This window comes from Vanellus vanellus (assembly GCF_965231255.1).
Source record: "Vanellus vanellus genome assembly, chromosome: 2".
Classification (NCBI taxonomy): domain Eukaryota; kingdom Metazoa; phylum Chordata; class Aves; order Charadriiformes; family Charadriidae; genus Vanellus; species Vanellus vanellus.
Window position 1 is genome coordinate 82,942,308 of NC_138906.1, and position 27,619 is coordinate 82,969,926.

A 27,619-nucleotide genomic window follows, 5' to 3' on the forward strand; every position below is an offset into this window, starting at 1 on the left:
AGGCACTCTGGCACCCTCTTCACACCAGTTGCCACATGAACCCTTTGAACACACTGTGATCACAGTGCTTCTGGTTAGTGGTCTCTACAGATGCCAGTTAAATAGGAAGCCAGATTTCAGTCTTTTTTAACCACTGAGATTTACTTGCTTGGCAGGCAATTGCTTGCCTGCCTTTGGTTCCCAGTTGTGTGTCATTGTTCTTATAAAGGCTGTAACTGGTGCACACTTCTTTCTGTGCTCCAAAAAGAAAGCAGAAGCCGAACAAAGGACGTTTTAGGTCGAAGGAAGTTCACATTTCTTGTACTTATTGTCAGGGGCCTGAGTGCAAGCCACCCCAACACCACCAACTCCAGGGGTTTGGCTGTCTGGTCTTAGGGCCAGTGTTTGGTGCAGCTGTGTGGCTTTAAGTCAGAAAAAAGAGACATTTGAGAAAGACCTGTGATAAGTGGGCACACGGCCACCTGATGAGCACCCTTGGTCCTGTCCTGAGTAACCTTGGGACTATACCTTTTTCTTGTCTCTGATCCAGGCACTTGTCTTATTACCACAGCCTCTTCTGCCAATTGCCAGTACGTGACCACCCCAGGGTCCTGGCCCTGGCCTGGTCCAGCTAGCCCGGGCTCAGCTTCTTGAGGTGCAGTGGGACTACATCCTGCCAGGAAGGGATTGGAAGGGCCCTGCCAGCCTGTGGGCACTCATGCTGACCCTGGACAAATATTCAGATGTATAGTACTCAACTGGTAACTCAGTGTAGTCCAGAACATCTCTCTACCCCACCCCCACAGCATTTATTTAAATTCCATTTTCTTGAGATTATTCAATTGGTTGTTTGGTTACAAAGTTAAAAGTTTTTCCAAAAGTCTTCAAGAAATATAAAAATGATAAATCATGATTGTACTACAAATATCCAGTGTTAGAAACTGAAATTGTTCCTTAATGCCATTTTTTTTTAAGATAATAAGAAGTTGTGCTTCTGAATCATTTACTTTATACTCTTTCACACACACCCTGACAGAAAGAAGATAAAAAAAAAAAAAATAATTCATTTTTCATGAAGAAAAATATTTATTTTTAAACAAGATTTTCCATAAGTGTTATAACTATTCAATGTTTCACCAGAAATATTGTTCTTCCAGTTGTGCTAAAGCATTAGCCTACATCAGGACCATCAATATTTCATTATATGTATCACAAACCCACAGGAAATACTGATGTTTTTTAAGTGTTTAATGAATCATAACTCTGCTATCTCTTCCCAACTCGACCCCCAGTTAGCAGAAAGAAAAAGATACCTGTATGTGGAAAATGTAAGGTATAATCAGTAGTAGAAATAGACCTGGATGTTCTCTGATGTTCAGCCCTTAGAGAATTACTGCCAAGTTCCTCTACTAAAATCAATCATTTCTTAATCATTTATTAAGGAGCAAAAATTACCAGTTTTTAATACTTCAATGTTTTATAATTATTAGCAGCTTCATCTAATTATTTAAATGTTGACCTTGGCCTTTTTGGCTTTTGTTTCAGAACACTGTAAACCATCCCAATTACCTCTGAATTTATCAAAATATTTCAATTTTCCTCTTCCTCCTGGTGACAAATAAGTAAAATAAAACTGCTTATTGGCGTGTCAGAACTCTTTCAGATATTGCACCTTACATTTTCATTTTACTTGGCTTTGAAGGTTTTTCTTTTTTGTGTCAAGATCACACAAACAAAGCTGAAGATAGCCATCAGATTGGTGAAAATTATCTAAAGAAATAAACTCCACTCTCTGTAAGGTTTAGCAAACAAAGGCAAAACAGAGACAGTAAATTTAAAGCAATCCCTTTCTTCTGATTGTTACACAATTTACCGAAAAAGCTGCTCCTAAGATATATAGTAATCACATTGTCCTTGGAATAAGGTGCTTCCTAATTTTATTTCTTGGTCAATGATAAGCTGATCAACTCTAACAGCTGTAGTGAAAAAGATAAAGTGCAAAGAAACTGCAAGTAGTAGGTACAGTCCAATTGAGCAGCTCCCCAATGGAATAAATTACATCCCAACAGAAATAGACTCTAATACACTAATTGGAATAAATCCTGCTTCTTCCAAAGCAAGGCAAGGACCACTTAGATGCAGAACTATAAATAGAGTGTGATTTTGACCAAGTCAATATAATTGTATGTAGATATACACCAAGGACTAAATATCTTTGATGAGACAGTTTTCATAAAATTACCAGGATCACACTAAGGACCCAAAAAGGAAGACAACAAAAATTATATCAAGGCCTTGTCCCCAAAATTCATATTTCTCACTTGCCTAAAAAAAAACAGGAAGAAAAAACTTTTGTTGCTTAAAAATTATGAAGCATAATATTAAAGCTGCACCAAAAAAAAAAACAAGAAGGAAAGAGAGTTATGAATGTTCAGTAGTCATTGATCTAGTCAAATCAACTACTCCCACACAGAATATTGGTCACATAAATCCTCCCTATTATCACTTCATATTTTTCACGAAGAGGACTTGAGTGATAGTGATTTGTATGAATTGTATATAAATATACGCAGTCTTAGACACATTGGAAAAAGCTTCCTGGATGCATTTGTAAATCAAATACAGCGATATTTGAGTGCAATATATGTCTATTAAATCTGGTGAAACAATTTAGTTTTCTGTTTCCCACTAGTTTAATTTAGGTAAAATATATTGACAATTTATTAATCATGAGACCAGATAAAGAAATAAAATGCCTGATTGTACAAGTCATGTGGAAAATAATAGGTTTTAATTTGCTTGCAACCCCACAGAATATTACATTTGCTTTTATTGTGGTTAGCTATGGAGTAAAAATGTTTAACTGCATGTCATCTATAACTTTCAAGTCCTTCTAATCAATGCTTCTTTTTTTCCCATACTTTCAGTGCGAAAATACTTCTCATTTTTCCTTACAGTTCTTATTGTTCTATACGTGAAGGAGAGAAACTTTGTTCAGTCTCCTCATTTTAACATTGAAGATTGCATGATTTTTAAACCTTTCAGGTTTTGGTTTTGTTTTTTTTTTTAGATCATAACATCTCCGATGTCATGGGTAGTAGTTTATTACTCGCTTAATGTTTTCTGGTGGTTTCAAACATGAGCAAGATCAAGACTCATATTGCTGTTCAAGGCCTACATCTTATCTGCCTGACCAGTCAGTCTGCCTGACTTGCACTTACAACTCTGTGCTACAGTTTTGAAAACTAGCAAGACAGCCCTAAACAAATATACTGCTGAATTGTTCTTCTGTGCTGAAGGTCTAACAGTTCACCCTTTTGCCTGCGTGTTTCTCTTATTTCAGTCTAGAGGAGGAACTGGATGATTTATTACTTATTTCTGAGGCTTTCAGAGCCTAATTTTGCTTCCCTTAGGGATCAAAAATGAAATTCAGGAGTTGAGAGGCTATACAAACCACAAACAGTAATGCCTATTGCATCAGCTGATGCCTGAGTAGAAAGCACCTCCTAGAGCTTCACTTTTTTCAGTCATGTGAGGATCCCATGAATCCAATGGTTTTCTATGAGTTTCTTGGTTCAGTATTAGAACACTTAATGTCCTAAAGGGTATAAAATCAAGTTTATCCGATGAATTCTATTACAGCTGTGTCACCTGACTGACCATTTAGTGCTGCATTTTCTCTAGTTGGACTTTTAGAACATGAAATCCGATCTTAAACTGCATTATCCTAAATTGGCTAACCTTAATATGGTATTAAGTGCTCCTTTTTCCCTTCCTTTCCATGAAGAGTAGTGAGATAAAAGTGACACAGAAATTTGGCAAAGAATTTGAATAAGAATAATTAATTTATCATAAACATATAATGATAAAGATTAAAAGAGAAATATGTTGCAAGATAAATTATTAAAATGTCTATGATACTATGATGTAGTATTTACATAGTCATAAGGTTATTTGATTTGGCATTAAGAAGTCTGATGTACATACCAAAATTCTCTTGTGATCACACAGTACTAAATGGAGACTCTTCCTTCAGAGATATAAATGTTTAGTTAAATAGATTGTTCATGCTTGCCTTACAGATTACACTTAGCAATAAACTCATATGGGAGCAATATTATTTCATCTCTCTGAATGCTGTTAACATCTCTTAATTTTCTCTGGCTTTTTTGCATAATGCCCATAAAAATATTTAGAAAAAAATACATTGTCCAAGAATTCTACACAACACACAAGAGCAAAAATTTTTTCTCTGGATCCTTTTCTGATGTCCTTTTATTTTCTTTTTTGCTCCTTTTTTTTTTTTTCTTTTTTTTTTTTTTAGGTTGCAAGGAATCTTTTACAATGTCAAAGAATCAAATAGCTATAAACTGTGCTTTCTTGCAGATTTATAATGAAAATGTAGTTTGGAGAAAATGATTGCTTTAAAAAACTGAAATTCCTATCTGGGATCTTATCTTTGCATTTAATGGATGCAAGAATATCAGAGAATCAAAATATATAAAATAATTTTTCTCTTATATATCCCCTTCAAATGTTAAGTATGACTGCTTTAAAAAAAGAATAGATCTGAAGGGGTTTTGGATGGATTGGATGTCCTTTTTAAAATTAACTTGCAAACATGATCAAATATTTAATTAACATTGTTAATTTTAGAAATAACTGGTTTGCTTCCTTAAAACAAAACAAAAAAAAAACCCTCCACAGTACATATACAACTATGCACTCCTATTACACATCTAATCCTCATCTGCTGTATACTTATATATATGAATATGTATATAGAGCAATAGGAATATAAATCATGTTACTTCGGTGTTTAGAGAATACAGTATATAGGGGATGATCCCTTCTCCAATGTACTTAAAACAAGATAACTGAGAGGAGTTGAAATGTTACTATCTTTCCTTTAGAAATAGCAAGGCGGAAATACAAAACCAAAACCAAACTACCCTTGAGCTGTATGCTCATTGTTAAAATGAATGGAGCTAGCAACTTAACCTGGTTGCTCAAGTCCCAGTTCAGCTCTTTGGCCATGACACTAATTTTCCTCTTTAGAAGACTATAGCATTTTCCCTGGGAGGAGTCTCTCAAGAGGTGAAATCATCAAGTGACCAATGCCGTAAAGAAACCCATTAAAAGAAATTTTCAATAAGCAGTTCGGGGAGCCATCTCCCCCTGACACGTTATCAAATAGTCATGAATAAGCGCAGGCTACTCAATGCGGTGATAATGTGTTTGAATTATTTGTCTTTTGGTGAAAAAGGCTGTTTATTTCTCTCTGTGTCATATTACAGATGCCTAAGAGAATAATAATTCAATGAAAAAAACTTTTACTTGATGACTGTAACTCATCTGTTACCGAACAAAAACTTGTCAAGCAAACAAAAAAAAACCCACCATTGTGTTCTCCTAGTGGACAATAATTTATTCTTTATACTCACTCACAGGCTATTTTCTATTTTGAAACTGTCACTGTTATTTGTAATACATTGAATATTGGAAGGAGGGTTCTATCTAGTGTCACTTAAATGAAAGCTTTAGTATGTCCCAAACTGCTTTCTCATCCTTATTAACTGTTTCATGACTAAAATGTTTCAAATAAAATATTTGTAGCAGCATGACACAAGATTTAATGTAAATCCAGAGCTGGGAACAAAGGCCCATTAGTTCCATCAGTTGCTTGGTTGAACAACCCTCGCAATATTTAAAAGGACTATATAAAAATGCAACATTTAAATGGCCTTATAGTGGAATCCACTTTTCACAAAGGTGTCCTCTAATAGTACCATAAAACTGCCATATTGGAAAGCATTAGCCTGTGTTCATTCCTGGGTCATCACCAGACAAGGAAATTCTGTGGATATATTATCCCCAAACAAGGCACAATGAGACATGGGGGCCAACAATGTGCCCCTTCCCATCAGCTGTTTATGCAGCATCACTTTAAAGAGTTTCGGAAAGAAACTAGGGGGACCAAGGCAAATTCTCTTAAACTGATGCTCACTACTTTGATAGTTTAGAAGATTAGAAGGAAACCAGATTAAGTAATAACATTTCATAGACCATCACATGCATCAGAAGTTTCTGACAGGAAGAATTACAGTTCATTTGTTTCTGAAAGTTGCACAGGTTCTGGAAATCCTGACACCTGGATACTATTTCTAAAAGCGCTATCATTATTTTCACTTTTAATTTGTTATTCCTCTGTTTAGAAACTGACAGTTCTCCCAAACAGTCAAATAATCAATAACAAACATCAGATGAAACCAATTACACACCACAAATAGTGGATAAAATATAGTCAAAGTGGACAATTCGCATATACCTCCTAGACTGCAAACTGCTATCTAAGCTACTTAGATTACATTTATGCATAAAAATCTCATTTAAGGAATGAAGCTCATTTGATAAACGATTGTCTAACAGAATAAAGAAGGCGTAATTGCTTAGATAATTTATTTTCACAGGAAAACAATTCAACCAGTTCTAGAGACTATATCATCAACCTCCTAGAGCTTGACAGCCCACTAACTCCCTTGATAGCTATTCTGAAATCAAATGTCTTACCTACCAGTACAAGCATATCTGAATAAAAGCAATATGTTTTATAAAATTAGCAAAAGCTTTCTATCTGCCTTATTTTTGGTATAATAGACTTTCTTGATTTTGTTTCAGAAAACAAAACCTTTCAACAATCAGAAAAGGCAATTAAGGAAAATGTTCCTGAACTTGTGCTATTATGTCAACAGTATATAACACTTATGAATGAGTTTGTCAAGGGCCATTACACTCCTAAATCAGCAATATGGTTCCCTAAAGTAAATTCACTACTTTTGTCTCTATCACAGCATCTGCGGTGACAACATGTTCTAAACTCTCTACATGTATACAGCATAGTCCAGTGCTCAAGTAATTAATTGAATATAACCATATGTCCATTCACTGAAGCCATGTTGCTATTACAACCACTGCAACAGTTGGACAGTTTGTAGAGCAATTATTATTATAAAGTGTTTGGGGTATTTTTTAATGTGATAATAATTTGATAACACAAGCATCCCTGTGAATTATAACAAACCTTATAAATGGCAGTTTTGAAAATAAATAAGGCTTGTATGTATATTTATATACTTGCAGAAATGCAGGTGAATGCAGCTGTGAACCCTAGTGAGTTACCCTATTGTGTTCAGTCAGGCTGAGGAACATTTTTACATTACTTTGAAAAAAATGCACATGACATAAATACATGTTCTTTTGTAACAATAAAAATAATTTTAGTTTCTTAAACAGCCCGTCTCACTTCTAGATACTCTTAAAAATTGTAAGTCAATGCACAAAACTTACTGTGGCAAATTATTAGTGGCAGCAGAGGCAAAAAACAAAACCAAAACCAAGTACTATTAGGTTCCTGAAATTTATAGAATAATATTATCAAAGTAAGCTCTTAGCCCTCATCCTTCCAACAAAGGTTCCTAGTCATGCCTTTTAAAAATGCTTGCAGAACGAAAAAGCAAGCTATGCACTGAGTCCTGAAAGTCAGTAAAACCAGATTTTTGTAGGTCATGGGGTTAGATTAATTTAAAATATTAAAAAGTTTTAACAGTGCTCTCTATAAACCTTATTCTGTTTATATCAAAGTAGATTTATGACAAGCATCACAAATGCTTTCATCTTCTACGGAGTAGAAAAAAAAGCTTCAGGAAGTCTAATGCTCTGCTTTTATACCCTAGACATATATCTCTTTCATGCTGGTTTTTACCTTCCCAAAATAAAGCTATTACTATTGAAAGATAATCCAATTATCGCAGAAACATTGTCTTCTTACAGGAAAAAAAAACATGATTCAAATTGGAAAATATAACTCGGTTCTGAGAAGTTTAAGGAGAATTTTATGAACAAAGACTGTGTTACAGCAAAGGATCTCGACTACAACACCAATTAAATGTCTATTAGCTGGCCTAGCTTTAGGAGCTCTAGCAAGTCCCCTTTGCCTGGGAGAAAAGTCCTAGGAGGAAGCGTAGTCACTATGCCGGGAGACAGCCTTTCTTTCAAATCACCCTTTGCATTGCTTGCACCTTTCTCTCCCTGATTACCCCCTAGTTAATCAAGAGCAAGAGTAATGTCTACACCCCAGTACTTAACGGTGGAAGTATATTGTGACAGCTGCTAGAAGCAATTCCCACATAGCAATATATTAACTGCACTGCTATTGCTGGCTGTAAAAGCAATCATTAGGCCAGACTTTTTTTTTCTCCCTCTTTCACAAAGGAGATACGAGCTCATTAGGTTCTCAACGCTCACACAGTACTAAGCAAGATATGCACTGCACTCAGCTGCAGCCTTTGTATAGTGCAGGAAGAAATGCCTTTTTTCTACCACATTAATCTAGTTAACATTGGATTAGCAAGATAACTCACGCCTGAAAAAAGAAAGAGAGTAGGAGACAAGGTTTTATTCGCTTTTAGATGTGCCCAGGGTCAAATCTTTCCTGGATCTGAATATAATTTATCCTATTGGTCTTTCTCAGCTCGTGAGTTATAAAGATAGTAACAATCACACTTGTATTATAGAACCTTAAACCTAAAAGATTATAACAAGCTTTATAATCTTAATATCAACACTAATTTTGACAGCATTTAACTCCTTGTCGTGGTTAAACCCCAGTTGGCAACTAAGCACCACACAGCTGCTCGCTCACTCCCCTCATGGCAGGATGGGGGAGAGAGTCAGAAGAGTGAAAGTGAGAAAACTCATGGGTTGAGATAAAGACAGTTTAACAGGGAAAGCAAAAGCCATGCACACAAGCAAAGCAAAATAAGAGCTTTAATTCACTGCTTTCCATTGGCAGGCAGGTGTTCAGCCATCTCCAGGAAAGCAGGACTCTATCACACATAACGGTTACATGGGAAGACAAAACACCATAACTCCAAACTTCCCTATCTTCCTTCTTCTTTCCTCACCTTTATATACCGAGTATGACATCATATGGCATGGAATATCTCTTTGATCAGTTGGGGTCAGCTGTCCCAGCTGTGTCCCCTCCCAGTTTCTTGTGCACTCTTCTTTCAAGAAGAATGATACGTATAGACAGAAACAAGAGAGTTATGCAGTAAATATAAAATCCATTAAAAACCCAGTCTTCCAAAATTTAACCTGATCAACTCTTTCTGGTGCTTAATAAACAGACATTTCTATGAGAAGACTGTTGAATAATAATCTTTATTTATGAATATTTGAGAGATATACTTCCATCTCCTTCAAAGAAATTACAGAGAAGAGGCAGGAAAAAAAAATAGAAATGTACTGTAAAGCAGACCACAGAGAAAACTAAATATCATTTCATCAAAATAAGTTCCTCTGGCTGTAATGCTGCATTCAGCATATATCTCAAAAAATAATCTTTTCAAATCACTATTTTTCCAGTTTGTTTCTAACAGTAATGCTAAAGGATTGCCAAGAATCTTGCCAAACCAAGAAACCAAAACCAAACCTAGAACAAAATTACTTGGTCAACCTAATATCAAATGGTGTTTATTTTGTTTAACTTGAAAAAAAAAAAAAAAAGTGAATCAGTAGTCATTTATGCATAAAAAAAGATCAAAACCTTTTTTTATTTTTTTTCTCATTTAAAACTCGATGGCAAAAATGACTTGTTTCTGAAACAGGTCAAACCAAGTCTTCAAAATTTTTGGAAAAAAATTTTGATTAATTCTGTTACTGAGCCCTGTCACATGGTTGTAGCAACTGAGGTGAATATGGGGTTTACTATCTTAGCCCATTCTTCTGCGCTTAACAAAAAGTAAGGTCCAGCAGAAGACCTACTCAATATGAATGTAAGAAGAAACACTGGAGAAAGATGATTGGTAGCAGTGGAATAGAAAGAAATGTTAAATTTAAGAAGGAATCAGATTTATCTACATATTTTAAAATTCTGTCATCGGTTACTACTTCCCCACAATCCTGAGTCTGTTTACAGCTGAACTAAAACAAGATCTGCTGAAATACCCAGAAGGGGGGCTGTTCAGATACTATCTGTTGCTTAAGCAGATGCAGGAGACATGAGTAGGGAAAAAAAGAATTCTTATATTCTGTAGAAAAGGTCTATGTTCTAGAAAGTTTTACTGAAGTGAATAACGTATAGTTTGCTTCTGATGCTTTAGAGGTTAAAACTATAGCAGAGTTTGTCTGCTGTGACAGTTTTACAGGCTAAATTATAGTATGCCCATGCAATCAGCAACATTCAGGCTTACAAGGAGAATAAAATTAGTTACAGTGGGATGAAACTTTCCAAAACCTAATGAAATTTGCAATGTTATTATAATTTCTTTTTCAGCTCAAATTATTATCATAGAGACTTAATAGCTCTGAGGGAACTGACAGGCTTTACTCATTCTGCCCAGCCCCCCACTTCCATCCCCTTGGCCCTGCCCAGCCATCCCAGGGCCATGTCTGACCCAGTTTCCCCTCACCAGGCCTGATCCTGACCTTCACTGGCAGGACCACATCCCAGCCCAACCTTGGCGCCTTCCCCTCGCCATGCCTGATGTCTGGCCCATGCTGTGCCCTGACACTAAGCAGCAAAAATTCTTGCCAAAAGCATAAAATCCTCTCACAGTTTCTCCCTTGCTTCCTTCTACTTAAAACTTTCTGTTTCATTTTATGAGGTTCTTCAAGGTGGTCTTTACTACAGGAGATTAACACACCAAACAACAGCTCATTTAATCAGATTTGAATTTACTGACAAAAAATTGGATGTAGGCACGACCTCCAATGAGGTAGGGATGCCAAGACGTAAATCAGAAGTTAGTACTCAAAGTTGGGTAAAACATGGACATACAGAATAATTAATAATCACAAACGTCTTTATAAAAAAATAAGCCAAAAGCATATGTGTTAAAGAAAAAACAGAAAAAAAATCCTTATATGTTTTATCTAAAACTAGGATACCTTCAACTGAGAATCTTCATAGTATTGAGTGCAACTGATTTAGCTTAAGTCCATTGTATTTTAATGAGATATTACCTAATCAGATTCTCCATTTCTTGACAGATAACAGAACTTTACTGAAATATTAAGCAGAATGTTTTAAAATTTGAAACTTTTCATGGAGATATCTCAATTTTGAATAAATTTGACAGTGAAGACAAGTTTGATGGTTTTTATGGTTTTGAAGTCAGCCAGTTCTTATCTAGTAGTGTTCCATTTCCTTTAGTATTACCCCAAATATAAAATAACTATTCAGGTTATGTGCATAGCAGTGCACAAACGACAAATGATTAAAAGAACGAACATATAAACAAGACTAAAAAAAAAATAAATGAACTGTTCTAATCCTCTTCAATGATGAGAACTTCTTATTGCTGTTTCATAATAATTTTGTCTTTAGTAACTCTTTTGACTCATTTTTGCATGAGTACGTTTACAGCAGCAAATTGAAAGAGCAAGCGCAAACTGGCTTAACATATAGAGCACATAGTGTACTGCAGTAGAAACCACAAATACTACAGAAACAAAGCTTTTTCCAACCTGTGATGTCCTCAAACCAGGACAGCATTCAATATTCTCAAACTGAGGACAGCAATAAGAAGCAGCATGAATGAATTGCAGTGAAGTACAAACCCTTTTTTCCCTGAATAAAAATGCAAATTTTGACACAAGTGTTTTTCTAGTGCTACAATAAAGACTTATTCTCACATAGGAATGGGCCAGAAATATATCTTTGTCTACTTCAAGGTCATTTGTGTACTCAATTAAAATTTTATTTATTTTAAATTGTGAACTGCCTTTAAAAACAAAAACTAACTTGAAAGATGATCATTGTCTAATGAAGTGTTGAAATGAATTAATACTCCTCTGGAGTTTCAACAGTTTTTGTTTGTCAGGAGGCTGAAAAATGTGGGACTGATGATCATCTTCCATATAGCCATTAGTGGAATCTCCGTCTCCCTGCAAGACCGGTTTTACACATGCATCCCACTACCATACATGCATAATAATTTATGATAGGCAAGAATACAACTTTATTCAAAACCCAGCACGCATTTTACAGAGTGAGGGCCTCCGGAAATAGGCTCTGCCACTTACAAAAGCAATTGACGGTTTCAGAGGGATTTAACAGCTTATAGGGTGATGACACTAGTGCTGCAGTCTCAGTGGAATTAAATCTGACTTGATCCAATTAACAACACAGAATAGGAACTGTAAAAGGCTAAATTAAAGATAAATAAAAAAAAAAAAAAAAGAAAAGAAAAAAAGAGAAAAAAAACCATGGAATTTTTGCATTATCTGGGACAACTGATCTGCTACACTGCAATTAAGATTTAGACCTATCATGGAATGAAGGTGATGGTACACTGCTGTAATTCCTTTCTACCCCTTCTAAGATCCAGAGTCCGCTCCTGTGATCATTAATATGGTTTGGCCATATCTGTTACGTAGAAAGGGTAGAAAATCATGAACCTGAAATCAGAGACGAAAAAGGATTCTACATGCATGATTTTAAAAATAGCCACAGTCATCTTCCATCATTTCAGTGTTGTTTCAGTGTGATTTTAAACACATTTAACTTGTTTTAATCAAAATTTTATAATTGAGCCTGTAATGTAAAGGAAAGTTGTCTGAAATTTATTAATATCTATGTTCACGTATTTTAATCCTTCCTATTCTCATGTAAGATAATTTACAAATAGCCAAAATACAACATCTAGGCGTAAATTTTGGACATCTTATGTTACATCAAATTTTGTATTTGTTCAATGCTTGACACATCTTGAATTTCAATTCTGAAAACCACTGTGGATTTTTCATGTCTCTATAGCAGAAGTATAGACCTTTTAGAGGGATGGAAGCAAATAATAACCATTTCACATGTCCTCACCTTGGCATCCTTTCCCATCATTGCACGTAAGACTGTAATCCCTCTCTTCCCCTAAACAGGTAATTTATTATTATACTAAATACTTTTCTGTCCTTTATCTCTCACATTCAGGCTGTTACTAAATCCTGCCATTTTCGCTTTAGAACATCTCCAAAATCTAGCCTTTCCGTTTAATTTGTGTTTTCAAGAAGGAGTAGTCATTCAGGAAATAACTGAGGCATATAAAGGGCACTGACACGTCTATCATGTACTTCACTTCTTTCCTCTTAATACTTCAACTACTCCTTCCTTTGGCTCTAGCTCACCTTCTTTCCGCATTTGTAATTCCTTACCCCCTGCTCTTAAGGCTTTCTCCTTCTGTCTCCAATATAAATCAGTTATTACTTAAATATTCAAATCCTTTTAAAAGCACTTTGGTGTCATGTTCTAGGCTTCTCCCTAAACCCAAGGCTTCATTTGCAATCCTTTACATAACAACACCTTCTGCTCTTTCAGACAGATCTCCTTAACTTCACAATTCTTTAAACAATGACAACAATGTACAGTTTTTAAACCTTGCATGGCATTCTTTTTTTCTCATCTTTTATCTGCATATTTTTCAGGTCTTTTTTGTTCCTGCTCTTTATTAGTCACTAGAAACATTGGCTATTTTAGCACTAAAATTAGGAGTAAAACACTACAATAGATAAGTTGAATATTTATTACATGTTCAACAGTTTTCACTTCAAATCTCACATAATGTATTTAGTGGAATCCTTATTTTGTCAGTCTATTTAGGATGTCCTTGGGGTACTAAGATCCTTTTACTAAACATTATAAAAAGATTAAAATATGTCTGGACAATGGGCCAAATTACATTCTTTACAATGTTCACATAGATTTAGAGTAGCTGTACTGACTTCAAAACTTTGCATTAATCAAAAGAGCAAAAAGTTTGTATGAATGGCTCTGGAGTAAAAATCATTCAGTATCATGTATTTTGCAAAACTGTTGAGAGGACTGTAAAGACAGCAAAGGTATAAGTGACATTCTGCTGCTGGATCAGTACCCCTACTCTTAAACTGAACCGGATTAAAGAGGATAAAGAAATAAGAAGATTCATGAAAGCTTTTTGTGTTTGGAATCTGTGATAAACCTTATAAGCGAGAAGTTACATAATCCTGCATTTTTTGGTTGACAAAACTTTTGTATATTGCTGCTCCTTTCTTAATGCTTAAAAAGTAATTTAGTTACCTTTTGGTGCAGTATTGGCTGTGATGAACTGATGAAGCTGGGATAGAGCTAACTAGGGAAAATTGTAGATAGAAATCTTCCCAAAAAGGGAAGAGAAGAAGTTAACCCCTGTTATATACTTAGAGGCATGTAAATATGATGACTACAGTTTGCTTCTTTTTCTTCTCTTACATAATTCTCGGCATATGTTGGTAAAACAAGAATACTCAAAGAACTGCTTCTGCATTGCTTTGGCTCTCATGCTATATTTTTCACAAGGCAAAATAACCATGAAAAAGGATGAGTAGCACTGAGTTTGGTTTTGGGGGGTTGTGTTGCTTTCATGAGATATCAAATTGACAGCACCATAATCTGAAGTTGTTATCCTTCTAGTACAAGCTCCTTCACCCCATTTTAGGCAGATGTTTCAGCCTTAGCCGGGAAGAGCTACTTCTAGGTCTGAAGAATTTAGGTTCAGCGGCATTTGGTTTTTAATCTCTTGACAGGGTATGCCAAAATGACCATTCTGTTACTGATAGCTTTTAACGTTACCTATGATCTTTTTGGAAAAATTTTAGAGAATGAGAACCCATTTAGAATTCAAAAACACTTTGATCACCTTTTCAGACCAGGTTAGAAAGATAATCCAGTTGTATTCTATTAAAAATATGGAGTTTTAAATTTCTAAACTTCTTTCAATGATTTTAGCTTTAGATTCCATCACTGTGACTTTCATACTTTGCAAAGGTTAGACTTTAAATAAATTCAATAGTAATCTGACACATGAAAGCAAATTTTACCTTCGAGTGGTGTGGTATCCCTGAAAGGAAAAGGAAAATTAAAATAAGAATCATCATCCTTCTTGCAGAGCCCAACTTCTTCCTGTGAAATGATCCTAATAGCGCATTTTATTGACTTAGTTCACATGATAATACTGCTAACACTAATGCCATGAGGATAAATAATGTGCTTAACACTCTCTGCAGAGGATGGAGGGTAGATTTTTGTATGTGAAGAAAATTGAATCACACCTAAATTTCCTTAGCCTGACAAATTACCTCTGCTACATTCTATGTCTCTATTCAATTAAACAAATATTCTGGTGGTCCAGCATTATTTAACCATGATTAAACTCACTTAAAATAAAATTATGATTTTTTCCTCATCAAAGGTTCTTTTAGAAAGAGCAGCACTTTTCAGCTTTCTTCCTTAATTTATTCTTCATTTGTGCCAAAGGAGCCAAGTTGGATTCTAACCTTGACCAAATTAGTAACTGAGAATCACTCAGAAGAAAAAGTTTAATCTCAGGGGTAAAAGGTTGATATTAAGATGCTGTCAGAATTTAATATGATAAAAAGAAAAACAATTCCATGCCGCTTGAAATGAACAACATACTTGAAACTCTCTGAAAAATGTTCTCTATATTTTGGAACCTAGATAATCACAACATAATGGACTCAGGTCAGCTTTTCTGCCAACAATAAAATTTTCAGTTTTACTTTTTTATGTGCTTAATAAGGTGCATTGGGACAATAAGATAAGGGCATTTATGATTTGGCCTTTTGGTTGCTTTCAGGTACCTTCTCTTTCTTAAATTGTGGGGCCCAGAACTGCACACAGTACTTAAGATGAGGCCGCACCAGTGCTAAATACAGCAGGATAATCCCCTTTGACTGGCTGGTTTTACTGTGTTTGATGCACCCCAGCACATGGTTTGCCCTCTTGGCTGCCAGGGCACACTGTTGAGCCTGCTGCTCCATTATATGCTGTATAAAGTAATATAATTTATGTATTTAGACCAAAACATACATTAGAAGTCCGTGCTTACAGATCTTTCTGTTTCCAATACTAAAGAAAAACTATATACTATATTAACAGATAACCCAGTTGCTACATGGATTGTTCAGCCTTTCAAACATAATGTTGGCTGTATCTATATCTTGTTGGTCAACGCCTACAGAACACCTAGCTAATCTATTTTACTACTTTACAAATCATCCCAGACAGAGAGAAGAGGCGCATACATACCACACACACAGACACACATCCCATACACACACTTGGTTGTAAAAACTCTCTACTACACCTGATTTCAAGCCTCACATAGTGGTATGTGAATAGAGAATGAGACACCTCCATACCTCAGGTTGACATTTATAAAGCTGTTCACAATTTTTGCTGCTTTGCCAAGGGGCAACCAGGGTTGAACAGCTTTCTGTGATTTTTTTATTTTTTTTATTTTTTTTTTCAGGCAACAGATGAATCATGCACTTGAACATTTGAGCAGACCTAGCTAATCAGAGCAATCATGCCCCAGGGAGGAGTAAAATACTGTTCCTCCGCTTACAATCATTTCTTCATCTGATGCTTGAGAAGGTACTAGTTGCCGTTAGAGACTGGAGATTATGGGAAAAGGCTCATAGACAGAAACTGCTGTCAGACAGAAACTGCTGTCTGAGCATGCTCTGCAATGGCCCTGGGAGGAAAGGCAACAATCCCAGGCAGGTGTAAAGATCAGAGCAGTCAAACCAAGAAAGCCTACTTAGAAAAAAGGATTCTACCTCAGTCGGTGAGGAGGTGAGAGAAGGAGAGTATCTTGAAAGAAAGAAAATGCTAGTTAAAAGTAAAAGAAGGCAAGATACAGAAAACATACTGAGAAACAAAAACATGCATTTATATTTAAATTTGTATTTATATCTATATTCATATTCAGGAGTTCTTATAGTAAGATAAGTATGATATTAGTTAGGGCTTTTTTGTAGTGAGCATTATTCTTCTTGTTCTATGGTAATTTTACACCTAGAATAACGACCAATGACCAATTAGAAATGGGTCTTATTTTGCAGCTGGCCTTTGGATTTCATTCAGAATTCCTAAGGCTAAAGAATACACAAACATGCAGAATATGCCTCTCTTCCAGCATATCCTTGTTTATTCAGTAGGAAATGAAAGATGGGATAACAAAGCATTTTGCCTACAATTCCTAACCAGTGAGGTCTGATATTACTAACTCATAACCTGAATAAAACATACTGGAGAAGATGATGGGTATGAAAAAAGTGAGTTAGAAAAATATATTTATGAGTCTTGGTCCTTGAACAAAGCCAATAGAGTGAGATTTGTAGTGACACAAGATTAACAAAGATGAGAGTAGATTCTTTCTTTATTTGTCCACTGGTAACTTATGTGAGTGTCATAAGCTATTAGTGCTGCCAATTTACAGCTTTGAGGTGGCCAGGTAAGGAGTGGTTAATCCCCATATGGGTATTAGCAAAGATAAAGGCTTTTTAAATCCAAGAAAGTGCATTTTTATTTTTTTCTTTATTCCTTCCACCCTTTCCTGTATGTTCCCAGAGACTGTTACTTAAAATTCACTTTCAGCAACCTGAAGCCAAGCCATCGGTTTAATGAAAAAAAATTGTCAGAAAGACTTTAGTCATAACAGCACCGAGACTAAAGGATTAAACAAGCCTGTACTATCTGTGGATTTTTCTGCTTATTTTTGTTGGGTGGATTTTTTTGTTCCTTTTTGGGTTACAGAATTTAAGCAAGGGTGAAGCCTTACTTGGTTTCAGTAGTTTCATCTGGATTGGAGAAAAGGATCTATAGCAAGACTTAATGCACAACAGCAATAGGATGCTGTGTTTTGGGTTGTTTTTTTAAGAGAAAGAGTTTTCTCTGTGGAGAAAGAGTTTAAAATAGAAAGAAGAGGGATTGTGGCAGACACCTTGTTTCTCTGAAAGATATTTCCTTCATTTTTTTTCAGTATTAATGAAATTTGTCTTTTGGAAGAAATTATCATGAAAAATGGGAACCATTTGGTATAACCAAAGCTGGTTGCTATTCAGAATAGTTTGAAAAAAGAGTAAGTTTTTCAAAAGAAAAAAAAAAAAAAAGAAAACCTAAGCTTTTCACTGGGGGTTGGCAATATAATATTATGCTTTTTTTTTATCATTGAATGGCTATATCACTTTGTTGCAAAAAAAAATTGTAAGTAACTGATCTTTTACATGCATTCAATTTGGTATATCTCCATAAATCTCAGCAATTTTCTTATTCAGGAACACTTTTTTTTTTTTTTTTTTTTCTGCAGCATCCAGAAGTTATTTTGAAGAAGCAGGAAATACATCCTCCAAGACAACAGAAATTTGCTGAGTCTTGCATGTAATTGCAGCTTCACAATTGTTTGTTTTCCCTTGCAGTAAAAAATCCAAAGTGTGATAACATAATATGTTGCTTATTGTCCTCTTTCAGTAGCAGACTGCTACTTGAAATTGTAACTGGCTACCTTCAGCCATATACAACTCCAAAAGAAAGTCATCTGCAGACCAATACCAATGGTTCAAGACACAAAACTTGACAACTTATGCTATATTGTCTTGTGGTACTGAAGTGGAACTGGCTAACTTAGGATGTCAAGAGATGGAGAGAAAAAAATGAAAGTGAATCATGGCATGCTGTCCATATCAGGCACACATCATGATAAGATAATGGATATTGATAGAGTCTTGCTGTGGGACATTTTAGGAATTTTGGACCCCATAATATTGTATTTATTTATGCTGCAAAGACAGAAAGACAAAATGCTATTGTTTCAGTGCCTGCTAAATCTGAATGAGAACAGGTTAGCCACTAAGCACTTGCAGAGTATTTGATTTTTGTAAGAGTTTTGGGTAAGGCCAATTATGATGGACTGAATAGTGGATGATAGCATTTTGAATTTTAATTGCTACTGCTAATGCAGTTTATGCAAACTTCCTGGAATCCTGGAAAGTATTTTGATCTGAGTTACTGTAATCATTGTCCTGATTCTTCATCTCATTATAAAGAGGCCCTCAGAGACATATTTGGCCCTATGCCTTTCAATTCTACTTCTTTTAAATGCAGCCACAAATGCATCTTTCTTGCTCAGTTGGTATTCATCAAAGTTTTGTTTCAGATTGTTGAGATGGTATTCCATCATTTTAACTTAAGTAATGGTCATTTTATTTGTTTCTTTGAAGAAAAAGAAGGTTTAATAGCAGAATTGTGGCCAAGGATTCCTTTGAAGAGGAAAAATAATGTGTCTTTTAATTAGAAATTAGAATAACAGTAAATTCCAAAATTTATTTTACGGACAATGGAGTGGAGGAACCAAAGGTAAATCAATGTAAGCATTTTGTTAGCAATGATCTATTGGAAGACATGATTAAAGGAGTCTCCAGATAGAGATAGTTTACATATATACTTTTATAATTATAATGCTAAAAATACCAAGAAAAAATAGACTAATACCATGCATTTTTAACTCCTACTGGATTGTCTTTATGCTTTTAATTTTCTATATATTTCATGGTTGCATTGATCATGCTGAAGGTGAAACATCACACACTACCTAAGCACATGGTATCACATTTTACAGGTTTTTGGCCCTTATAACCTGATACCTGTTTTATTTTGCTTGGCTCAGTTTTTTTGGTTTTGTTGTTGTTGACTGTTCTTTTGTATTTATTCATTGATACACAAATATTCATCGGTATCATAAGAGCAGCTATCCTTGAAGTGCAGATAACAAAAAGACTCATTTTCCTGCCCCTAAATTAACAGTTTCCTTGCAGTATATAAGCAAATCTGTCAGTAATTGACTCCTGGATGCCAGACAACATCTTGAGATATCTCAACTTAATTGGACTAAAGAGTCTTTTGTTGACCTTAAATATTTTCTTGGAGTTTTGGTTTTTTGTTGTTTGGGGAATTTTTTCCCTGCTTACTAAACACTGCTTTTAATGGCAGCCTAGTTATTCTAGCATTGTCATTGCAATCTTTTTTTTTTTTTTTTTAAATAATTTAACTAGGTTTACTTTCTTCCTAGGAGGGCAATAAGCATTTGAACTCTACTGTCTACCTATTTTTTCCTTTAAGGTCTCATTTAGATAAATATTACTCTCTCTAGTTACAGATAAGCAATTGTAACAGTTGATATATTGAGTTATGATGAGGTTAATGTATCACATTTTGCTAATTTTCAAGTGTTCTGTGAACAAAAGATTTTCTTGATTTTCAACACAAATAGTGGAAATAACATACTGGGATACAGAAGACACAGCATATAGGAACTGCGGTGGGTTCACCCTGGCTAGGGGACAGATGCCCACCCAGCTGCTCTCCACTCCTCCTCCTCAATAGGAGAAGAGAGAAAGATGGGAGAAAATAAGGTGGAAAAGCTCATGGTTCAAGTAGATAGATATCACTTACCATTTACCATGACAGGCAAAATAGACTCGACTTGGGGAAAATTAATCTAATATATTCCCAATTTGAGTTGGATGGCGAGAAAAAAAGACAAAAACTAAAACACTGTCTCTCCGTGGCCCACCCCGCTTCTTCCCAGGCTCAACTTCACTGTTTCATTCCCAACTCTTCTACCTCCCCACTCAGCCCTGCAGTAGCACAGGGTGATGGACAATGGGGGATTGTGGTCAGTCCATAACTGTTCATCTCTGCTGCTACTTCCTCTTCACACTTTTCCCTTCTCCAGTGTGAGTCCTTTCCACAGGCTGCAGCTTCCTTCAGAGTATATCTGCCTGCTCAGGTGTTGGGTCCTCCAGAGGCTGCAGTGTTGATATCTGCTCATAGGTAAAAAGGATGAAACTCAAAAGGCAGGAAAGAAGATTCTGAGGTGTTGTAAAACAGTACATCTCCATCACCTTCATTAAATCTATGATCATTTATGCTGGTTTATGACCTGGCTTGAAGTGACTTAAGCTTTGGATTGTCAATAACTTAGGAATCTGACGTCAAGTCACGCATTTTAATCCTTACTAAACTACAATAAAACTATCATGAGTATGATGAAAATACAGGAGTGCAAATCTTGACATGCACTGTTGCCTAACCACTGTCAGAGCAGCACAAGAATGTCTTCGCTGCTCTCAAAAGGCCCATGAGGAGACACTAATGATAGATCTATATGCTCTCTTCGCCTTTGTGTGAGGGGAAAGGAAAAAAAGAAACACACAAGCACAAGGCTCCAGTTGTGTATTACACTTCCATAGCCCCTAAAGCCTTTCAGTGCATCATTTTCCTAAGTAGCAGAATCCATAAACCACCACAAGTGTTGGTAGTCATCAGGCAACATGTGGGGATGTGAAATTATCAAAAGGCGATTCAGTCATTATTGGCAATACTTGACAACAAACTCCAGTTCAGTTATCAAGACTTGAATACATAATGAGAAAACACACCAGAATAGTGTTCCACATTATTTAAGGGTAACTGTTACACAGTAACATAAAATACTTTAAGATCCCAACAAACGATAGTGGGTGATCGTTTTCTAGATTCTAGCTATAGAAAATATTTATCTTCTATGAGTCATGATTTTAGGGAGACTGGGACCAAACCAACAATGTTTCACTCCTTGTTTCTTCACCAAATTTTTCTTGCACTTTCCCATACTTAGAGAAAAAAAAAAAAAAAAAGAGTTGTTATTTTTTTCCAGAGGAATCATATTAGGTGGGATAGGCACAATAACTTACCAAATGATACTACACTTCCATATTGAGCTACTTGTGGTAGATATTATCATCTGTAATTTGGGTATTAATGAGCAAATAAAACCTCTTTTGCATGCTCATTTCCATGTGGCATTTTGTCTCTTACGAAATTAATTTTTAGATTAAAAAATGTATAACGTGGCATGCTTATCACTGACTAGCCCAGAAATAATAACGAGCAGGCATCTGAGTTTTGTTAATGTTGTCATGTTGCTTGGGAAGTACCTTTTGTGGAATTTGTTATCTGAAACCACATTTATCACTTTCTCTCTGGCAAGAGTTGATGAATGATAGAAGGAAAGTATTAAAAGTATTTCACATGCATATAAGAACATGTCTAGTCTATTTTTCTGACTGAACCTCTTTTCAAGAGAAAGAGACAGAACTCCTGCTGAAATAGCTGTCACCACAAACATATCTGAATCCTTTATACGTGTGCCTTGGTGTAGGTAGACAGAGTGGAGGTAGGAAGAAGGGAACAAATCTATCAACCAATGAAAGCCAACAATGAATTTTTTAAGCTTGCAGCATTAAAGGACCAAAGGTAAGGATCACTTTTCCCAGATAATTTTTTTTCATCGCACATTTCACTGTCTTTATAAGCTAGAACATCTTCCCCTTAAAATAGAGGCTGCTGTAATCAGTAACATGGTAGATCCATAATTCACCTTTCAATCAGTTAGACACAGTGCCTTCAAGAAAGGGACTCCTTCATTTAAGTAGTCATCTATGTTCTTTGTGAAATGTGTTTACTCATAAATATGTAATCCACTAGTGTATTGTGCTATGTATCTTTCTCAAGCACCTGGTCCACCAAGATAACCACTTATTTCTGTTGCCATCTGTGATAATTATAACAGTATAGCTCTAGTGGAAGAGATTTATGTTATAATGCTGAAAGTCCACTGTTCAGATGCAGACAGTGATGACTGAGGAGAGGCATAAATATACTTTGACAAAAAACCCAGGAGGCATGTATTTAAATCTGAGACAGTGCATGTGAAAACACAGCTGTTAATAATATGTCATCAAGATTACAAAAATATAAAATTGCAAATATCAGAAACAGGGTTATACTTATTAAATTAATTCTGTCCCATCCTATTATGATGATGTTTTACTTCACAAAACTTAACAATATTTCTTTCTAAAACATCAGCTTTTAATGTAGATTATATCTGTCATTAGAATGCAAAAAAAAAAGAAAACCCACCCACATTTTGTTTCTTAACAAAGATAGTCCTAAAGATAATCCTTGAATTCATTTGGGAGCCTAAGGGTTCTTAATTATTCTGTTTAGCAAATAACCAGGTGCTCTTGCAGCCTATCCATTTTACTCTGTGCATGTGTAAGCTTCTCTGACAAATAAACAAATGTACCCAGCTAGTTCTTTTCATATATAGCATGCTAATAAGCTATGAGTCAACGGATCTCACTTTAATCAAATTGCAAATGATCAATGACACCGCATTCATTTTACATTCAGCATTCAGTACAATTAGTGCATTTTTCAGTAATTTGTAATACTTGTACAATTTTGCATATGTCATAACAATAGTTTTGTTGGGTTCATTCGCTTTTTAAGCATTGCGAATAATTATTTCTAGCTAGATAAAATGCTACCCTTGCAGCTTGCTACATGTCTACAACTAGGTAAGCTAACAGGTGACTACTTATCACATTGAGGAGAAATAGTTTGGAGAAGTTTGATCATTATGCATTAATATAGCTATTTTTCCTTTTGTGAGGTTTATTGAAACATTTCAAAATTGCAGTAAAGTCCATTTAAGAACATAAAATTCACTAAAAATATTCACAATAGTAGTTAAGTCAAACACTATTCTCTGTGTGGTGTCTAAGACAGAATAGACACAAGCTGCTGTGATGAATTGTTTGATACGTTTTAGATTTATCTCATGCCTTTTTTTTAACATCTTCTCCTTTCCTTAAGATATTCTAAGATTTTTTTTTATTTTTTTTTTTATCATTCCTGTTAATTTTCATAATTCTGAGGATTTGGAGCCAAAAGAGCAGCTAAAAAGAAAACCTCAAATTTCTTCAAACTTACATTTCAATAACTATTAGACATGTATGAACGAACCAAAAGCTTTTCAATAAATTCATGTAAATTTTCTAAACAATTAAAATATACACTTCTGAAGACTTTCTAAAGATTGGCAAAGTCTGCTCCCTGAGGGGCTGGCACAGAGTTTGAGAAAAAGCTCATCTTAGCCTTCATTCCTCATGATCTAGTTTTGCAGGATGAAATGTATAATCAACACAAAAAATAAACAGACCTGTCTGAACTGTCCCTAACTATATGTCAACTTTATTTGAAAAACTACAGGGATCAAGAAAAGACAAGATGTAATACTGAAGTTGGAACCCTAAGAATGAAAAACAGCAGAAAATACCCTGAAAAGTACACTCAAAAGTAGCTGCATCTTTAAAGACTCCACAGTGGATGTTAGTTGAGAAAGAAAGAGCGAAAGGGGTTTTACATGAAGCAGTGAGTGTAGAGCCACAGAATCACAGAATCACAGAATAGTCAGGGTTGGAAGGGACCTCTGGAAATCATCTAGCCGAACCCCCCTGCCAGAGCAGGGTCACCTACAACAGGTTGCACAGGACAGCGTCCAGGCGGGCTTTGAATGTCTCCAGAGTTGAAGACTCCACAACCTCTCTAGGCAGCCTGTTCCAGTGCTCCACTACCCTCAAAGTGAAGAAGTTCCTCCTCATGTTAAGATGGAACTTCCTATGTTCAAGCTTGTGCCCATTACCCCTCGTCCTATCAATGGGCACCACTGAAAAAATCCTGTTCCCATGCCCCTGGCACCCTCTATTTAAGGATTTGAAAGCATTAAGATCCCCCCTCATTCTTCTTTTCTCTAGACTAAAGAGACCCAAGTTCCTCAGCCTTTCCTCATATGAAAGATGTTCTAATCCCCTAATCATCTTCGTAGCCCTTTGCTGGACCCTCTCCAGCAGATCCCTGTCTTTCTTGAACTGGGGAGCCCAGAACTGGACGCAGTACTCCAGATGTGGCCTCACCAGGGCAGAAAAAAAGGGGAAGGATGACCTCCCTCGACCTGCTGGCCACACTCTTCTTGATGCACCCCAGGATGCCATTGGCTTTCTTGGCCGCCAGGTCACATTGCTGGATCATGGTCATCCTGTTGTCCACCAGGACTCCCAGGTCCCTTTCCACAGAGCTGCTCTCCAGGAGGTCAGCCTCCAACCTGTACTGATGCGTGGGGTTATTCCTCCCCAGATTCAGTACCCTACATTTACCCTTGTTGAATTTCATTAGGCTTCTCTCTGCCCAACTTTCCAGCCTGTCCAGGTCATGCTTTAAAGCAGCACAGCCTTCTGGCATGTCAGCCACCCCTCCCAGTTTAGTGTCATCAGCAAACTTGCTGATGGTACACTCTACCCCTTCATCCAGGTCATTGATGAATATATTGAACAGGACTGGACCCAGTACTGACCCTTGAGGGACACCACTTGTTACTGACCTCCCACTGGACTCTGCACCACTAACCACAACCCTCTGAGCTCTATCTGTCAGCCAGTTCTCAATCCACCCCACTGTCCATTCGTCTAACCCCCACTTCCTAAGCTTGCATGTGAGGATGATGTGGGAGACAGTGTTGAAAGCCTTGCTGAAGTCAAGGTGGACAACATCCACTGCCCTTTCCTCATCCACCCATCTAGTCACTTCATCATAGAATGCTATCAGATTAGTCAGACATGACTTCCCCTTAGTGAATCCATGTTGACTACTTCTGATAACCTTCTTTTCATCCAGGTGCTTTGATATGATACCCAGCACAAGCTGTTCCATCGTCTTTCCAGGGATGGAGGTGAGGCTGACTGGCCTGTACTTTCCCGGGTCATCCTTCTTGCCCTTTTTGAAGACTGGAGTGACATTAGCTATCCTCCAATCCTCAGGCACCTCACCTGTCCTCCAGGACCTTTCAAAGATGATGGAGAGCGGCCCAGCAATGACTTCCCCCAGCTCCCTCAGCACTCGAGGGTGCATCCCATCAGGCCCCATGGATTTGTGGATATCCAGTTTACCTAACTGATCTCTAACTTGTTCCTCTTAAACCAAAGGAAAGTCTTGCTCCCTCCAGACTTTCTCTGTTACCTGCAAAGTCTGGGTTTCCTGAGGACTGGCCTGAACAGTGAAGACAGAAGCGAAGAATGCATTTAGCAACTCCGCCTTCTCTGCATCATCTGTCACCACGGCACCTGTCTCGTTCAACAGCGGGCCCACATTTTCCCTAGTTTTCCTTTTGTCTCCTATATACTTAAAGAAACCCTTCCTGTTGGCCTTGACATCCCTCGCCAGGTTCAATTCCAAGGCTGCCTTGGCTTTCCTTGTTTCCTCCCTGCATACCCTGACAGCATTCTTGTATTCCTCCCAAGCAGTCAGCCCCTTCTTCCACCTATTGTAAACTCCCTTCTTCCACCTGAGCTTTTTCAGAAGGTCCCTGCTCAGCCATGCAGGTCTCCTTCTTCCCTTGCCTGATTTCTTTCGCTTTGGGATGCACTGATCCTGATCTTGGAGGAAGTGACACTTAAATAGCAGCCAGCTATCTTGAGCCCCCTTACCCTCTAGAGCCCTCTCCCATGGGATTTCTCCAAGCAACTCCTTGAAACGATCAAAGTTAGCCCTCCTGAAGTTTAAGGTTTCAATTCTACTTGTCATTTTGTCTATACTAAATCCTGAATTCTATCTTCTCATGATCGCCGCAGCCCAGTCTGCCCCCAACCTTTACATCCTCCACCAGTCCCTCTTTGTCAGTACCAGATCCAGTAGAGCACCTTTCCTTGTAGGCTCCTCCACCACCTGAGTCAAAAAGTTGTCATCAATGCACTGGAGGAACCTCCTGGACTGTACATGCCTAGCTGTGTGGCCTTCCCAGCAGATATCAGGGTAGCTGAAGTCCCCCAGGAGAATCAAGGCCTGTGATTGTGAGGCGAGTTTCACCTGTCTGTAGAAGGCCTCATCAACTACCCCATCCTGATCAGGTGGCCTGTAATAGACACCCACAACAATGTCTCTCATATTACCCTGCCCCTTGATCCTTACCGACAAGCTCTCAACTTGCTCTTCATCTGCTCCCAGGGCAAGCTCAATACATTCCAGTTGCTCTCTCACATAAAGAGCAACTCCACTGCCTCGCCTCGCCGGCCTATCTTTCCTAAAGAGAACAGAGAAATTTCTGACAGAGAAATTCCTTGTTTGTGAGAAACCAATGTAAAATCTGTAAGGTACTACACAGTCAGAAACAACTAGCCATATAATTTCCAGTAGGACTATATCTAGGATGTTCCAGTATGGCAATTAATTTGCACCTGTGTGCATGGAGAAGCAGAGTGTTGGACCTTCAGAGGCCTCATGGAGCACAGGTCCACTCTGTCCCCAAATAAGAGTGGGCTGTGTGCTAAGCACACAGGATGCACAGATGCATCCTGTTGGGTCCTGGGAACATCTCCCCCACTCCAGGGGGGTTGGGCTCCCTAGGCACAGGACCAACTTAGAAATATTTTTTTAACAGATAATAAACATGGATATTTTGTACTTGATCTCCTTGGCTCATTTATCTAGAAGCATAACTTAGAAAGGATTAATAAGACTATAACATATTCCTAGAGGAAGTAAAGATAATTGGCCATAATGTCTGTAACATTTGGTTTCTACTTGGCAAAGCACAACAGTGCTGTCATCAGACAACTGGCCACAGATGGGCAGCTTATTTGTGAAAGAAAACATCGTGGTGGGTGGACAAAACAACACTTGTTGAATAAGGAACTCTCTGGATAAGGCACTTTCTTTTCAGTGGCAAGGAGGTTTTGGTTCAAATCCCTCCTCCAAATTACAAAGAGGTTAGATTTTTAACTGTCTCCTGTGGTGTAAATGATTGCCCCAAACATCGGTTTTGGGGACTTGAAGGTCAAGGAAAGCTACCTTCTACTAGCTTTTGATTGACAAGTAATTCTTCCT